Source organism: Plecotus auritus, assembly GCF_963455305.1.
Source record: "Plecotus auritus genome assembly, chromosome: 9".
Lineage (NCBI taxonomy): Eukaryota > Metazoa > Chordata > Mammalia > Chiroptera > Vespertilionidae > Plecotus > Plecotus auritus.
In genome coordinates this window covers 128,359,878-128,377,970 of record NC_137783.1, presented here as the reverse complement: position 1 = coordinate 128,377,970, position 18,093 = coordinate 128,359,878, and the positions used below count along the sequence as shown (strand labels likewise).

At 36.0% G+C, this 18,093-nt stretch overlaps 1 pseudogene across 1 annotated transcript in view; it reads right to left on the bottom strand.

Annotated features, from left to right (window-relative positions):
- LOC308233723 (upstream-binding factor 1-like protein 1) overlaps positions 1-18,093 on the bottom strand; it is a 72,689-nt pseudogene that overhangs the window by 21,806 nt on the left and 32,790 nt on the right. The gene's annotated exons all lie outside the window — the stretch shown is intronic.

Genomic DNA, 18,093 nt, shown 5'->3' with positions numbered 1-18,093 from the left:
GCCTCTGGAAACTAGGGGCTGGGAGCCTGGAGTCAGCTTGTGGAGTAGATATCACTAGTGTCCTGGGAGATCCCTGCCAGGACTATTTGGCGCCACCAGCTTTCCAGCCCAGAGAATACGTTTTCTCTAGCAACTGGAGAGGGAGGGATGACCATGCATGCTCCAAACAATCACTGTGTTCTGGTCATTCAGATGCATACCTACCAGTGGCTGATCAATGTATTCTATTTCTCTTGGGGATGTGGAGGGCGGGGGCAGGGGTGAGGAGAAATTGATGTGCCAGTAGTCGAATCTGAGTGCTTCTGCAGGAGGTGAGACCGAATTCACTGGGGAAAAACTCAGATGCTCTGAGTTTCAGGTGGGAGACTCTCACCTGATTACCCAGGGATGAGAAGTACTGTTCTAGAGAGGAAGTTTAAAATATTGTTTTGATTAAACATGCATAGTGATCAGCCTGAGGCAGGTGCTAAAGGGGGTGAGGGGATTGGGAAACAGGACATGCACAGCATCCTGAAATGTACAGAAGACAAATAACATTTGCCAACCCATAACTTGGGTTTCTTTCCTCAGGTGAGACTGACCACAGAGACATCATGGAATAAAAACCCATCAGTGAGTAACTCAGGGAGTGGGGTTGCAGGCGTTGGGAATTATGTTTCGTATTTTTTTACCTGTTCCAAATTTCCTGTAAGAATGCCACACTTGATGAAAAATCTACACTAATAAAAGAGTAAGATGCAAATTGACCGTGTCTTCGCAAGGCCCACCAGCCAATCAGGAGTGAATATGCAAATTAACCCAACAAAGATGGTGGGTTAATTTGCATACGCAGGTGCCAAGCTGCCGGGGGCAGGGCGGGATGCTTGGCGACGACGCAGGTGTTCTGCACCACCCCAGCCGCTCCAGGCCTCTGAGCAGCGTGGGAAGGAGGAAAGGCAGCTCTGGCTGGAGCGAAGGCGGTGCAGGCAGCCAGGGGAAGGAAGGCCCATTCTTGCCTGAATCTTCATGCATCGGGCCTCTGGTAAGTAAATAAATCTGAAAAAAAAAATCATCTATTTTTACATTTCCAAGTAGTCATTTGTTGGAACAAATGTACCATCTCTCATTTTTAAAACTTTATTTTGAAGAGGTGCAGTTTTTGTTAACCCATTTTCCCTATCTTTTAATGAGTATTACATTCAAAACAAAATGAAAAGCAGACATGATGTCTTTAATAGCCCCAACCATTAAAATATACGAGTAGTTTTGCAAGCTGGATATCTGAGTTAGCAGTAGAACCCACAGCAGCTATAACTAGGCACATACAAATGAACTCACATGTGAATTGCCTGCTATTTGGGAGGGAATATGGCAGCATACTTAGTTATAAACAGACTCTGGAGACTTATCCTCATTTACGTTTAAATGAAAAAGTACATTTAGATGTAATTTTCTCTATTCTTCTCACTAAATGCAAATAAAACACCTGGACATTATATATAAAAGAAACATAAAAAGACTCTTAAAAATAGAGATCATAAAGGTTTATATGAGGGAGACCTTCACTGTGATGAAACAGTTCTGAATGTTAACTGCAACTGTAGTTAACCAATGTTATTAATATGAGATGGAACGTGTATTAGTTTCCTGTGGCAGCAGAAATAAATGATCACAAATGGAATGGCTTACAACAACAGAAATTTATTCTCTCACAATTCTGGAGGCCAGAAGTCTAAATCTGTACCACTGGGCTAGCATCAGGTATTAGCAAGACTCCACTCCCTCCAGAGGTCCTAGGGGAGAATTTTTTAGTTGCCTCTCCATGTCTCTTTGGCTTGTGATCACATCTCTTTGCTTCATTTCACCATTGCCTTGTCCTCTGTGTGTGGATAATCACCTTGGTCCTCTCCTCCCTTCTACTGTGATAGCACATAGGGCCCAACTGGGTAATCCAGGATAAACTCCTTTCAAGAGCCTTGATTGCTTCTTTGGCATTATAAGTTAATATTCAACTCCTTTGCTAAAATACATCTTTTTCTTTCACCTGTCCAGTCTCCATTATCTTACCTTTAAAGTAAACAGTGATATTCCTTTGAGGAAAAATAATCCTCATTGTTCTTAGTCCTTGTGTTTTTGTTACTGTTGTTGTTATTGGTGTTTGTTTGTTCTCACTGCTTTATTGAGGTCTGATTGAAAAATTAAAAAAAAACACAAAAACAACACCTGTATATATTTAGGTTGTAAAACGTGATTTTTAAAAGATGCATGACATGATAATTTAATACATGTACATATTTTGAAATGATTACCACAATCAAGTTAAGTTACACATCCATCATTTCATACAGTTACCATTTTTGTGTGTTTTAAGAATATTTAAGATCTACTCTAGCAAATTTCAAAAATGCAATGCAGTATTATTAACTATAGTCACCATGTTGTACTTTCAGTTTTCTTGTGTTTTAAGTGGGGTTTAAAAGCTGCCAATTTATAGAGGTATATCAAGACTGGCCAATGGACATATTCTCTCTCAAGCCACATGAGTCAGGTCAGGCACCGATTTCATGAGGATAAAGAAAAATAGCCTATGAATAGACTTAGTATAAAAGTCCACATACAATATCTCATCAGCCTTTGAAGACTTTCCAGCCCACATCTGAAATTCTTTTATTCTGTTTCATTCTATTCTTTCTGGTTTCTGTGACATTTAAAAGCGATGGCAGCTGTCTAGTCTATTTCACTTTTCCTTCACCTTTCATAAGTTGTAGTTTCACTACTATGGCAAACTTTGTGTTCATTTAATTAATCGAGTCTCTTTTGCAGTTTAGTTTTGTTTTTTTATGATCTTAACTTTAAACTATAAATATTGAGATTTCTTAGGTTTCCATGCATTGCTTCTTTGGATTATCAAAGGCATATTTCCCCTTATTGTATTTTAGCCTGCCATGTGATTGTAAAATCCTTGGAACATGTAAGTCTGTATCTAAATCAGGTCTTTATTTTCTATTTGATTATATGTCTTCCATCTACATCCACACTACTTCATTTCAGTGTTGTCTACGGAAATAAGATGCACATATATACCTACCAGAAGTTATACTGGACCTCAGCCATTCATGGAAAAATAAGAAGTTTGAAATAGGGAATGCACCTTTTTGAAAGGAACTGATCGAACAAGCTTTTTGGTTAAGATTGAATACAAATGTAATGACAATAAAACTTGGTCTTCATAATACTCTGCCACTCCCAAAGCATGCAGAACACAAAAGCAAGTAGAATGGAAAACGAAGCATGCGGAGTTAAAGCAATATCTCCAAAGTCACTCTGAACGATGGCCAGTGAGCTGGGATTGTGATACAGAACAACAAAATGCAATATACCAGTCCAACTACAGTACCCTCTCTGCAAGCATTATTTTTATTGAGCACTCCTATGTGTAATCATCATGCTAGGTGTTGTGGGGACTACAAGTATTAATAAAATGTAGCAACTCACAGCATAGTGTCTATGTGGATGGAATATTTTGCTTTTTTCCCACTTTACTTATTTGACCATAAATTAATTACTTTTAAAAGCTATAAATGAATTTAAATAATTAGGCTCCAGTTTCCTACTCATCCTATTTATCCCATTTATATTTGAGAAATAATACAATCAGGTTTTGCAGATGATTTCAAACTAGTACACTAGTGACATAAATATCTCTTTTCTACAGAGACTGTTAAGAGCTCTAGAGGGAGAAGAGGGAATGGAATTGGGCTCAGGGTCACAGTCCCAACAGGCTGAGATAATTGAAATATTCAGTGTTCTGGATGCCAGGGAGTTGTCTGTTTTTTGCTCTTAAATTCCTTCCTTAAATTCTATCTTAGATATCAGCGGAATTCAGTTAGCTTCAGACAGCCCAAATACTGAATCTGTTACTCCCTCAGAAAGTAGGTGTTATTGTGATTAGTTGATTTGATTTTTTTAATTTTATTATATTCTGATAGGAGATGTTATATCCTAAGAAAGCATAAATGCTCAGCACAACTGAAAATATGCTTTGTTAGAAGAAAAGGAAAATTAATCAGCACATGTTAAGTCCTGCTCTGTGGTGGACATGCACCAATCCTCTAAATTTCCTAAGTATCTTAAAGGTGACTTAAGCCTCCTAACATTTGTGAAATTTCAGAGAAATTACAACTCTTCAAAGTTTTACACACTGGTATAACTGAGCTTTGAATATACAGAGAGAGTAATTAGGGTGATTGAATGAAGGAAGTGCCAATTATTAGCTTTGTGATTGGGCTCAATGGTCGGCAAACTCATTAGTCAACAGAGCCAAATATCAACAGTACAACGATTGAAATTTCTTTTGAGAGCCGAAAACCGACTTCTGCGCATGGGCCACGAAGTTTCAATCGCACTGTATGTGCACGCCCGCACATGGTATTTTGTGGGAGAGCCACACTCAAGGGCCAAAGAGCCGCATGGGGCTCGCGAGCCGCAGTTTGCCAACCACTGGGCTAGGTAGTTTCATGGTCTGTAAAGTGAGGATGATAACAGCACTTAGTTCACAGGGCTGCTGTGAGAGCTAAATGAGACAATGATTCCAAATCTCTAAGAATAGTGGTGAACACACAGTACATATGCCAAAATAATCTCTACTGGAGATGAAGGTACTGATTACAGCAGGTAGTGATCGTGTTGTTCCTATCTACTCCCAAAGTTCCTTTGTTTCCCGTTATCCATAAAGGCCTGGATTTGGGTTTGGCTCCACCACTCACTAGTGAGAAGAAAAGCAGCTTCTGACAGCCAGGACCTAGTCTGGTACACAAGCTGGGCCATGCACTACTGTTGAACAAAAAAAATGTCCAAGATATCACATCAGACAAGGCCACTTGTTACTATGATGAAGAAAGACAAAAATTAGACTACTTTGTAATCATAGATGAATACAGACAGAAACAGAGATATTGTTTAAACAACAACAAAAAACGGGCCAAACCTCCGCAATTCATCACAAATAATTGCTTCAAATTTACTTTGTGCTATTTTGCTTTTATTTTAGAATTACTATAAAGGTATCAACTGATAGGATTAGCACTGCTTTTGGACAGCATCAACCCCAGAAAATCTTAAAACACAAGTTCAAATCAGGTCGTGTCTGACATACTTTTAGTGAGACACTCCACAGTTCCTCAAGGTGTAAGTTCTCCCTCTTTGAACAAAGAAATAAACCAAATTTTATTCAACCAAAGTTATGTTTCTGGTGTTCCTTGGTAGGACACGGGTTGCATGTCCATCACTGCACTTAATAAATATTTAAATTTAGTAATCCGCATTCATTTCAAGACTGTTACATGCACAACGTCATCATAGGCACACATATGATTTAGGCCTGGTCCTTGACCACAGTCATCTTGTAATTCAGTGGCAGATACAAACCTATTTATTGGACAAATCTAAATGAAATACATACTGCAATTTGTTCTGTTCAACCAGCATTCGTCGAACATCCATTATATCCCAGGTACTGAACTATCATCTAATTATTACCAACATGTTATATGATGAAAGAGTTGGTAGAAGTTTATTTGATATAGTCCTTGAGGACTAGAAATATTTTAACAGATAGAGGGGGAAAATGATAACTGTGAGGTTAGGCTTTTTGGAAAAGCATGATTAAATGCAGGGGTACTTTTCAGAGAATAGCAAATGCCATTGTAAATGGTACTTATATAAATTTTGGATTGGCAAAATAGAAGATGATGAGGCTAGAAACATGTTTTTGGGATGATAATGAAATGTTTAATGTCATAGATGGGAAACTGTAATGACAAAAAATGAAGGTCAGAAACACTGCTTGGGAAGTCATTTCTAAAATCCATTTGAATGATGAAAAAATGAATTTAAATTATTTCATTGAGAATAAACACATGGAAAATTACGTTAGGTCCTATATTTGTTACTAAAGGAAATTCTGATATAAATAAATACATTATCTTTGACATCAAGTTGCTCTTAGTCTAAGACAGGAGGGTAGATAAGACCTTGACAGTTATTACTATAATTCAAAGTGGGAAATGTTTCAAGAAATATTCAAAGAGGGAAGATCTTATTTAGAACATCTCAGAGTCCTTTAAATCACAGTATGTATGTCCCTTTCTCCAGTGATTACAAATCTTACTTTACAGGAGTTAACCATCAGCAGCTCTAAAATTGGTTGGGCATCCCTAAATAGGCATGACTACAAGTCACACTTCCTATAGGCATGCGGATTTTCTCTCTAGGGCTCTGGTGGCAATTCTTACGCAGACTATTTAGGAGGCTCATACCACCATCTTAAATACCATTTCCAGATAAAGACAAAGGAGTTAGGTAGGGGTGCAGTTATTCAAGGTTATCAGAAAAAGCAAAGTAAATAAGGGTAAGGTTATTAATGTCTCTTACAAAAGAGGAACTTCTATCCAGTTTTCAGAGCTTTTATAATATATGATGTTTCTTAAAAAATAACCAATTCAAGATAATCCTTAAACCAAGGACACTTATTTTGCAGCGGCAAATTCTGTCCCCTCTTCACATGGAATTCATTATGTCCCCCTTTATGCCCAAATTCTATTAGTTGTCAAATCTGATTGATTCTACATGTTAAATAGTTCTAAAAATCATCCCCACTATTCTTTGATCATGATTACCCACTGTACTAATGTGGGTCCCACTCTCTCTAAATGTTATTTTTTTCAGGTAAGTCCTGAGATAAAAGCAGAGATTACAACACCATAATTCACTGAGGATTTTTTTTTTTAAATAGAGAGCAGTCAGAAATGCCAGACAACGTTCATCTAAAGCCACAAGTCAGAACTAAACAACTATCTATAATCTCACAAAGTCCACAAGTACAGCGAAGTCATAAATGACAAATGGAACATCGACCACAAGATAAAGGTAAACTGAATCATTCATTGTTCCATTAATCCATTCATGAAAAATTCATTATACACTTCCTAAGTATGAGGCACTTGGAATTCAGTGGTATCCTGATTTATTGATGGCTGTGATCTTAAAAATACAATACAATAGAGGCAGCAGTTCATCTGTGCATTCCATAATTACTAGAGGACTGTGTTCCTGATAACATCCACTTTCCGTGACTCTTTTGTGTGATTTTTTTTGCTGGGTGTTTGCTATTTAACCCTCAATACACTTCATCCATCTTCTCTACCATGTTCCAGGAGTCTGACCATTGAGGACAATATTAGGCCTCCTTGCCATCTACCTTCTGGTAAAGTTCAGTCAATTGGGTAACAGAATAGATTCACAAAAAGAAAGTGGAACTGGGATATTTATTCCCCACATCCTTTCCCTGAAAGGCCTCCTGTGTCCTACTTACTATTCATGTAGCTCTTCCTCTGGATTCTAGTAACTGCTTTCTATCCATGCTCCTAGCCTGGGAGCAATGATCTTACTCTATGATTATTTCTATTACCATTATATCTTTGAAAATATCACTTTTTAAATTCACCAAATTAACCCAGGTTAAATTTGTCATCAGTTTCATTCTGGGACACAGATTGCTATTAGTTTAGAATTTGTATGTTTTTCAACTAGGCTTTAAATTTTGGTTATGCAATTCTGGACTATTTTTTAAAAAATGTATCTATATTGTTGAAAGTATTACAGATATTCCCTTCTCCCACCCTGCTGACCCCCTCCACCCTGTACTCCCCCCGCCCAGGCCTTCACTGCACTATTGTCTGTGTTCATGGGTTATGCATATATGTATATACATTCTTTGGTTAATATCTCCCCACCTATGCCCCACCCTCCTTCTGAGATTCTTTAGTCTGTTCCATGCTTCTATGTCTCTAGATCTACTCTTTTTTTTCTCAGTTTATTTTGTTCATTACATTCCACATATAAGTGAGATCGTGTGATACTTGTTTTTGTCTGACCGGCTTATTTTGCTTAGCATAATACTCTCCAGGTCCCTCCAAGCTATCTCAAAGGGTAAGAGATCTTTTTTATAGCTGCATAATATTTCATTGTGTAAATTATTTTTGACTATAGTATCATTTTAATATTTCTTAAATTTGATGTCTGTTTCTTCTTACTTTTATTTAGATTATGTGTGATAAATGATCATGACATTCATCACCTCTTAAGTGGATAATCCAATAGGTTCCTATCTTTTAATCTCTAGATATCCTAAATCTAATTCACTTTCAACAGTACCTCCAGAGAAATGCAAAATATGAATAACTGCAAATCATGAAAATCTAAGTTTTACTCTGAACTTTATTCAAGGGCAGTTTTATTTTATAATTTTAAACCACCTTATGTATTCAAACACAATAAATATTTATCTAAGTATTATGATAAATTTTAGAAACATATATACTCATAACTAAAAAAGAATCCAAATAAACTCAAACTATGTTTTTTCCCTGGTGAAGGTACTGAGAAAGAGACAAGTTTAATAGCTTGCCTAACATTTCAGAAAAAGAATCAATAAAATAATCTTGTGCATTCTCTACTATAGAACTGGATATTTTTTCAAATCTGAAATGCCAATGTAGCATGTATAGAAAATATTACCTCATTAGCTCTTTTCCTTCATCCTAATACAAACCTACTTTGTAAAGGCTAATAATCCTGAGACTATAATAAAAAAAAAGTAATTAGAAGTACACTCAGAGATTAATGATTATATATCGAGATTATATAACAGAAATTATATGCTGATATAGTATTGACGTGAAAAAGTTTGTAATTATGTTGCCAATGGAATTATAGTTTTCTTTAATTTTAGCAGAAGTTTTCAATAATATTTAATCATCACGACCCCCAAATGCAAACTCTTTAAATTCTCATTTTACAAATAAGGACTTTGAAAGTCATAGGCACACAGAAAGATAGAAGTAAAGTTAGCATTAAAATACAGTTCTTACTGAGACTAAAAGCCAGGGAAATTTCAGGAGCTCCTCTAAACTGTACAAATTCCTATTTTATGTGATCCCCCAGCCCATTTTACCCGCAAAGAAAACCTCAAGCTGCATAGGTCCAGGACTTCAGATCCTTCATAAAATTGAGCACTAATCAAATCTTACTGAGAGTGGAGGTATAAAAGGGAAAGGACAAAAAGCTTTTCAAAAGCTGAAGATAAAGGAAGTCATCAGGGAAATCTCCAGAAAACAAAGAAATCTGGCTCTCTATGTCAGCTCGGCACTGTGGTAGGAGGACATGAATCAGAAGAAAAGAGTCAAAAAAATCCCCAAAGGCAGAGATTCACTTTCAAGTTTGAAACTTCATTTCAGGAAAAATATGCAAATGTTTTGAATATATTCTAGGAGACATAGTCACAATCTAGTTATTCTTCTTTATTGCGTATAAATAAAAGCAAAAAATAAACCAGATGGCCAAGTATGTAGTAGTCTTAAGAATAATACCAACACTGAATTAAGCATGCCTGCTTTGCATTTATATACCGCTTGATCATCTGAAAGGACATTTTTCAGAATATTTGAAGAATGTCATTTGCATTATTTTGCTGGGGCTGCCAAAACACAGTACCAGAGACTGGAAGGCTTAAAGACCAGACATGTATTTTCTCACAGTTATAGAAGCTGGTAGTTCAAGATCAACAGGTTGGCCGGATTGGAGACCTCACCGTGGCTTGTAGATGGCCATCTTCTCCTCGTGTCTTCCTGTGGTCTTTTCTCTGTACGTGTCTGTGTCAAAATCTCCTCTTCTTCTAAGGATATCAGTAACACTGGATTAGGGCCCACCCTAATGATATCATTTTAACTTGATTACCTTTTTAAGAATCCTATCTCCAAATATCACATTCTGAGGTACTGAGGGCATGTGAATTTGAGGGGGGACACATTCAGCCCACAGCACCACTCCATTTCCATCTTGAGAATGAAAAGTAAACACAGAGACATTAGAATCACTGAATTTTAGATATAAATGTGACATAAATATAATTATAACTCAACCCCATAGTGTGTACATGAAACAGGATCTGTGAGAAGTCAAATGAGTTGTCTAAGATTTTTTTAAAAGTACATAAAAAGAAGGCTTAAGAAAGAAATGACATTATCAGAGAGAAAGGTTAGTCAGTAAGACATTAGGAATATTAGCCATATAAAAAATATAAATGATATCTCTACTTTTACCATTTATAGACTTAATAAAAAACAAACAGACATTATGCTCAATTGTATTGCTTTAGCTTCCAAGTGTTCATTTGATATGAGAGTGTTTAAATTTTACCAATATGAAGATGTTATGCTTTGCAAATATTTTTAATATTTAAATTTTTTTCATCTGATACATGTCAACAAATTTTGATTTAACATACATTTTAACATACATTAACATACATTTTTGGATGGCAAATATGGTCTGAAAATTTCTGTTCCTATTTTACATGTTAAATATCATAAAACATTTCTATGGATGAATCTTAGAAGCAAATTATTAAGCAAAAGGAATATAATAAAGCAACACAATAACATATAACATAAAATAATACCTATGTAGATTTAAAAAAAAATAAGCAACAACAAATAGTATCTAAATCTATGAAGAAAAGCCAAATAACAACAAAACTTCAAGATAATGTTTATCTCTTGAGTAAAGGGAGACAGAGGAAGGAATTGGGATCCAGGAAGGGCACACAGGGAAACAGGAATAATTCTAAAATTGGGTGATGGGCTCTCAAGTATTCATTTCAGGATTATACACACACACACACACACACACACACACACGCTAAAATATTCATTTGTATGTATTAATTATTCCATAATAAATATATAAATATATTGAAAAAGCATCTGGACATTAAAGTATATTTAGCAAACATTTCATTTCTCAAATATAAAGAGATCAATTTCTAAATACAGAAGACATTTTTTGTCATAAGAGAAAGGACCGTGTGAGAAAGAAAAATATAACTTATTCAGGAAAACACACTGTAACTTTATGTTTTGTATATTGTTTCTCTTATTCTTATCCTCACATTTTTAAAAATAGTGAACTATAGTATTTATAGTTAATAGTTAAGTAAAAGAATGCTAGACTCAGAAATAAAACGTGAGTTTTGATCCCTTTTACACTAGCTGTTTGATGTTAGGATGATTGCTTGAGTTCCTTGAGTTTTAGTTACCATATTATCTCTCTCAAATGAAGAGCTTAAACAGGATAGAGATCCTCTAGAACCTGTATTTCATGATTTCATATGCAGAAGGAGTCCCAAGTTTGTACAGAATTTGAGATTTGCTTTCTAGAAGGAACCAAAGAGTCTAAAAAGCTCATCCATCATTGACCAGAGGACACAGTGTTCTCCAATCTCATATTTTATTGACACGGATGGATTTTTAAGTATGTTACTGGGAGAAACGGAAGAGACAGGAACAAAGGTCAGGCACGTGACGAATTTTTGTTTTTGCTTTTTTCACCTTGCTAGGCCCGCATTTTCATTGGAAGCTCTTAAGAGCTTTTTGGTTAATTTTCCACAAGAAAAAACGAAGTGCTTTGCTTTCTGAATAATGACAAATGCCCCTTAATGAAAGTAAGATATTATTGAAAGAATCTCAAGTTATTTTCAACAAAAGTTTCAAGATGGAAGTTGATGTCATCTATTGCCAATATGAGGAGGGCAGTGAAAAAGGGGTCTGGAACCCCCCTTTTTTCATATTTGCTAGCAATTCACAAGTCAAAGCAAAGGAAATATGGGGGCGCAAAAATAAAATTGGCAGTTTCTTGTAACTTTGAGCTGGTGCCTCAGGTCCTCCCAAGCTTTTAATGACCTGTATGTGTTCAAAGTAGTCCTTAATAAATAATTACTTTAGCTTATTACCATTAATCCTTACAATAACTCTTAACATTATCTGACATGATTGCTATTAAAAAGAAGGACTGGGACTCTTAAACATGAATAGCTTTTTTGAGGTCACAACATGACAGATACCTGAACCCGGGTCTCAATCAAAAGCACTTGCTTCTCCAGCTGTCCCTGCGAATAATAAACTAATGGTGTTTTTAACCCACTGAGTGAGGACCTATTCAAATTTTTATTCACTGCCTATTTGTCATTTGGATATCCAATTGTCTTATGTACATACTAGAGGCCCAGTGCATGAAATTCGTGCACGGGAGTGGCGGGGGATTCCTCACCCTGGCCTGCACCCTCTTGCAAACCGGCAGTTGGACATCCCTCTCATAATCCGGGACCACTAGCTCCTAACTGCTGGCCTGCTTACCTGCCTGATCGCTCCTAACCCCTCTGTCTGCCTGCCTGCCTGATCATCCTTAACCCCTCTGCCTGCCTGACTGATCACCCCTAACCACTTGCCTGCCTGCCTGATCACCTCTAACTGCCTCTGCCTCGGCCCCCCACGGCAGCTTCATCTGGAAGGACGTTTGAAAGGTCATTCAGCTGTCCAGTCTAATTAGCATATTACGCTTTTATTATTATAGACATAATTACCAGAAGAACTCCATTAAACTATTTCTTTAAAATATTGTGATTTATATGTCTTGTTCTCCTAATGCTCTTTCACTGCATTTCCAAAGAGTGCTAACTTACAGAAACATATAGAAAAACTTTGTAAATATTACTATTGTGGATAAGAAATTAACTGTAAACAGCCTACTAATATTCCAATAAAAGCTGAAATGGAGTACATATCTCCTCTTCATCAAACCAGAAGAGAATGGCCACTAAATACCAGGCTGTTGAAGCTCATGGTATAAAGAAGCTGAAATTACTGCACTCTCATTTTCTATTTTACACAGCCATAATTATTTTCCAGTTCTACTAATTAGACTGTAAGCCACTTGAAAACAGGAATTGCTTTATATCTTTTTGGCTAAAATTTAACATCTTATCTTAAATATCTAAAAAAATATTTAAGTGAATAAATTTATATTATTTGAGATATTTTTATAATTTAACTAGATTTAGGGAAATCTCTAATACTTTATGTAATAATAAGTATCTGCTTTATTAATCTTTCCAATATTAAAATTCAGAAACACAAATATTACAATTTTTAATTTACCGTAGTTTACATTTTTCCACTATTGAATGCCACATTTCTCAACTGTTATTTCCCATGCTATGGGAATACTTTAGGGAAGACATTCCCATTTTAAAAGGAATAAGTAGGTAAAACGGGGTAACAGGATTAAAACCTAATAGGACAAACAACAGCAAATCTTAAGGCTTGAGAATAACCTTCTTTAACTCCATGATCTGCCCACCAGACCTATGGAAAGAGGCTCATATCTTCCAGACACACAAGGGCATCCTGACCCATGGCTGTGCTGGGTGCAGCTCATGTGGTAGTTCTCGTGGATTGAAGTTAGGTGTCTGCAGCTCACCTGGGCTGGACCAGGTCCCCCACAGATTCCCTGGGCATTGTCCTTGCTTGAGCCCTCTAACTGCTGGCATGCCCACAGCTCCAGGTGGCTCCATCTTTTAAAGTGTAGATGTAGGTAGCCATGCCCCATAGTTATGGTGTGCAGACATCCTGCCCAAAGATTTTGGGCTGGGGTCATCTGGCCTGTTGAAACCCAGTCAAAGGCCCTGACTTTTGAAACTGAGGAGGCAGCCCTTATAATTACTGAGTCACTTTTGGAGCCTTTCTTCCCTTGTCTTGAAGCCTTTTGGAGCCTTTTTTCCCTTGTCTTGAAGAATATTGCATTTTTGCAACCAAATAGTTTTATGGCCCTGTCCAACTGTCTCTCTTTATTTGTCTCTGCTTCCTTCCCCTTCAGTTCAAATGGATTCTTTTCCACTGAAATGGCTGATTAAGTCTGTGGTTTGCACCCATACTAACTGTCTTACCAAAGGGTTGTTTAGCCACATGTTAGTCTTCTCTTCCAAATATGCTTTCTTATTTTTTGCAGCATAGATAGGCTGAGATTTTCCAAAGTTTTCAGTTCTTATTCTCTTTTGATTAACAGTTCTGTTTTTAAGTCACTTCTCTTCTCACATTTTACTAGAAACTGTCAGGAGGAGACAAGTCGCAGCCGTTCTTGTTACCCAATACATCATGTCCAGCAACCAAGAAAAAGTTGCAAGGCATAGAAAAAGGCAAAAAAACACAATTTGAAGAGATGGAGAAGCACCTAAATCAGACGTGGCAGGATGTTGAAGAATACCCACCAATCCCCCTCAGTTTGCATGAGAAATTATAAGTATGATGATTATATGCACATTTGTAATACTTCAAAATATTAAAGTAGTTGTGTATGAGTAGAATTATGAATGATTTCATTTTCTTTTTGCATTTTATTATGCAAGTATATTTCTATTACAATGAGAAGAGAAACCATAATGTAGTATAATTGCCTAATAAAAAAACAACTGCTTGGCATTAAAAAGAATTTTATATATCAATAAAATTCCTATTTTATTAACTACTATAAAATTTTCATTTGTTACATTTCAACATTAACAAACTCACTAAAATGCTCAGAACTAATAAAAGTAGCATAAAAATTGCAAGTGTAATTTCACTTTATGATACTTAGAATAAGTAAAACTATGCTAAAGCTATTTATAGACTGAACATTCATTAACAATATAAAGAGGATAAATGCCAGTATTTCTACTAAGACTTTCTATTAAAGGAGAAAAAAAAGAAAGATGCATTCTCATTAAATGGGATAGAGTAGAACATTACTTGTTTAGCATATATAAAAAATTTTACAAGACTGAGTAATCATTGCTAGACATCCTTGAATTTCTTGGACTCCTTCATCAGAATTTATCTTGAAAAACATAAAATTGTCCAAAGATAAGTTTAAATTATGCTAAAAAGGGAGAAACATTATAAATTATACAAAAAAGAAAAGACAAAAATATTTTGTTCACCGATGACCTCTGCTCTTCTAACAATGTTTTCAACGGCTCTCCAAAAGCACTGTGATATATCAATGGATATAGAAGTCTTCCTTTAGGATTGTTTGATACACTAATAATGTGACATGATTCTTCCTTTGGCAAGAACTGAAAAATAAGCAAAGTTTTTCAAAACCCTATAAAACAATGAGAAAATTCCATGATATGAATTTAAATGTAGAAAATTTATAACAAACTTCCTGGGGATCTAGAATTCTAGTTTCCCATAAATCTGTTCTTTTTAACCACATTTTAGTTAGATATTACTTCTCCAAACACAGTTTACAGTTTCCATGGGTTGGTGACTAAAGTTAGAATTAGGTAGTTCTTGTCAAAATTTATGGTAAAGCCACGGCAGTCTTAGTCATAGTCTCAAAAGTGAACCAAAGAAAATTCCATTTTCATAAACATTTTATGACTATTTATTAATTTGTAGAAGGTCCTCTCTGTCCCTATTCTTTCACATTCAAAAATTCTTTGATGATCAACTGTCCCAAATGATGCCTATTAGTTCATTTATTCATTGACTCAATGAACATTTATGTTAATTAGAAAAACCTTTTAAAAATTTAACAAGTTGGTTATTTAAAAAGAAAATAAATCCAAATGAGGATTTTCATAAACACCGAAGTGTCACCTCCAATAACTCTAAAACTTTTCACTCATAAGCCACCTAAAAGAAACTCATAAAACTTGTTATAGATGGTTTTGTTGTCCAGGAATAAATCGTAATGTCACCTTCAACCAGTGAAAGCTTATTTGAAGTAAGGAATTTGCACTGTTTTATGGGCAGCTGGCTCTGTATTCTGTCCCAAGATATAAATATTCACAATTTTTAATCTGCAAGTCTGAAAACCAAAGATATTAAAACTCATCATGGACAGCCCTGAAAATTACATGACACTACCTGTGATTTTTATCTCACTTATTTCAGCTATTCATAACTTGTTTTTGCACTGATATTTATGCCCTAGATTACAGGGTAACATTTCAGACCTCTATGGAGTGTTATGTAACATATAGTTTACTCCCCTTCTCACCTTATAAACCAGAAAACCTGAATTCCAATAAGAGATTGTGAATTCGTATCTGAAAGAACCCCATTTTTCAAATTGGTTTCATGCTAAGAATTTTTTTTCCCATTGAAACATTGACATGATTGTATTTTCTTTGTAACAATAGTAAATATTCACCTGGCTATATTTTAATACCAGTGTTATGTAACTTGAGTTATATTGAGTTACAGAGATAATCCTTCAACAGCAATTATTATAAGGTTATCTTTTTTTAAATATATTTTATTGATTTTTTACAGATAGGAAGGGAGAGGGATAGAGAGTTAGAAACATCGATGAGAGAGAAACATCGATCAGCTGCCTCCTGCACACTCCCCACTGGGGATGTGCCTGCAACCAAGGTACATGCCCTTGACCGGAATCAAACCTGGGACCCTTGAGTCTGCAGGCCGACGCTCTATCCACTGAGCCAAACTGGTCAGGGCAGGGTTATCTTAACAGTTAGGATAAGAGGTTACAGATGATCTTCAAGTTTTTTATTAGTTGTGATTCTCTGATAAATATATTTACCCTTTGTGAGTTTCCTATTCAGTTGACTGTGTGGAGGAAGGAAGAGAATTCCCCATTCTGCCATTCTATTGTTTTTAAGGCTGGACCAATAAGAAAACAATAATATTGACACAAGACTAGATAAACAGGAGAAAAATAATGTGATACATGTGCATAGAAAAATCACAAATCACAATATGATGCTCAGATCATAAAATGGGACTAAAGAAATAATAGAGCTAGGCATTATTTTATACTTTATAGGCAAAAGAGCAATAAATTTCTAAGAAATGGACTGGACCAAGAAAGGTATTGTTCATTAAAATGGAATCTAAGCAAGGTTTTAGTATTGCCTTAGTGAGGAATCTAAGCAAGTCTGGGCTTGGGTAGTAAGTTAGCAAAGGTGTTACAAAGTTTGCTTATACATGCTTTTTGACTCTGGATTTTATAAATTGTGAAAAGGCTGTCTCTCAGTCCTTCAGGAGAGGGGAGGGCAACTATCATAGAGATTTATTTCTTGCATTTACGGGGACAGATTCATAGAGCTCTTCCTGCTTCTGTTGTTTTTACAGGTGATTTTAGTTTAAAATAATCAATAAGCCATTGTGGAAATATCTTGGGGAAGCTTGCCCTGGGCCCTGACAACTGCAAACAATTGCATTTGGTATTGTTTTTATTCTTGCAGATACAAAGAAAGATGGTCCAGAACTTAGTGCTGATTTATAGAGAATAGTTTTCTTTTTAAAATATATTTGATTTTAGAGAAAGAGGAAGGGAGAGGGATAGAGAGATAGAAACATCTATGAGAGAAAAACATTGATCAAATATTGGCTGCCTCCTGCTCACCCCCTACTGGGAATCGAGCCCACAACCTGGGCATGTGCCTTGACCAGAAATTGACCAGCGACCTCTTGGTTCATGGGTGGACACTTAACCACAAAGCCTCAGCGGCCGGGCTAGAGCATAGTTTCAAAATAATTTTCTCTAGGTTTTTTTTTTTTTTTTAATAATCTAAGAGGTTCTAAGAAATATACGCTAGAGAGAATTCTGAAAGAAATTTTGAAATATGATTCCTACTTACTTTTTAACTGTTATGTAGTAATATTTTAGAGCAGGAAATGTCTAGCCTTGGTTTTGACTATGCCACCAAGGCAATTCATATCAGCACACAAAAAAATGAATGTGAGACAGAAAATGATGACAAAGAGCTTTCTTTGTTATAGTTTCTAGAGGGGACTGCTGTGTTGGGATTCATTAGCATGCCCAGCCAGAACTAGCTGGTCAAGGTCTCCCTAATTCTAAAGAGAATTCCCTACATCTTTTACAAAGGGCACAAAGAGGAACTTACTTCACTACACTTGAACCTCTTTACTCACGTCTATAATACGAGAAAGTCAAGAAGGGGGAGAGACACATTCCCTGTGGGCAGGAGTGGGAGGAGGGTGCCTTCTGTTGCCATGAGTAGGAAGGGGCTCCAAGAGAGCCTTGGATAACTCCAGAATGTGTTTTTGTTGTTGTTGTTGATGTTGTTTTTGCAGTAGGAATCACGAGGAACCAATATCTTATTTACGTCTTAGTAAGCTAAAATGTACTGTGGACTGGATCTGACACCAGTCATGGGAAACCTAGAGAACCAGAGAAAAGACTAAC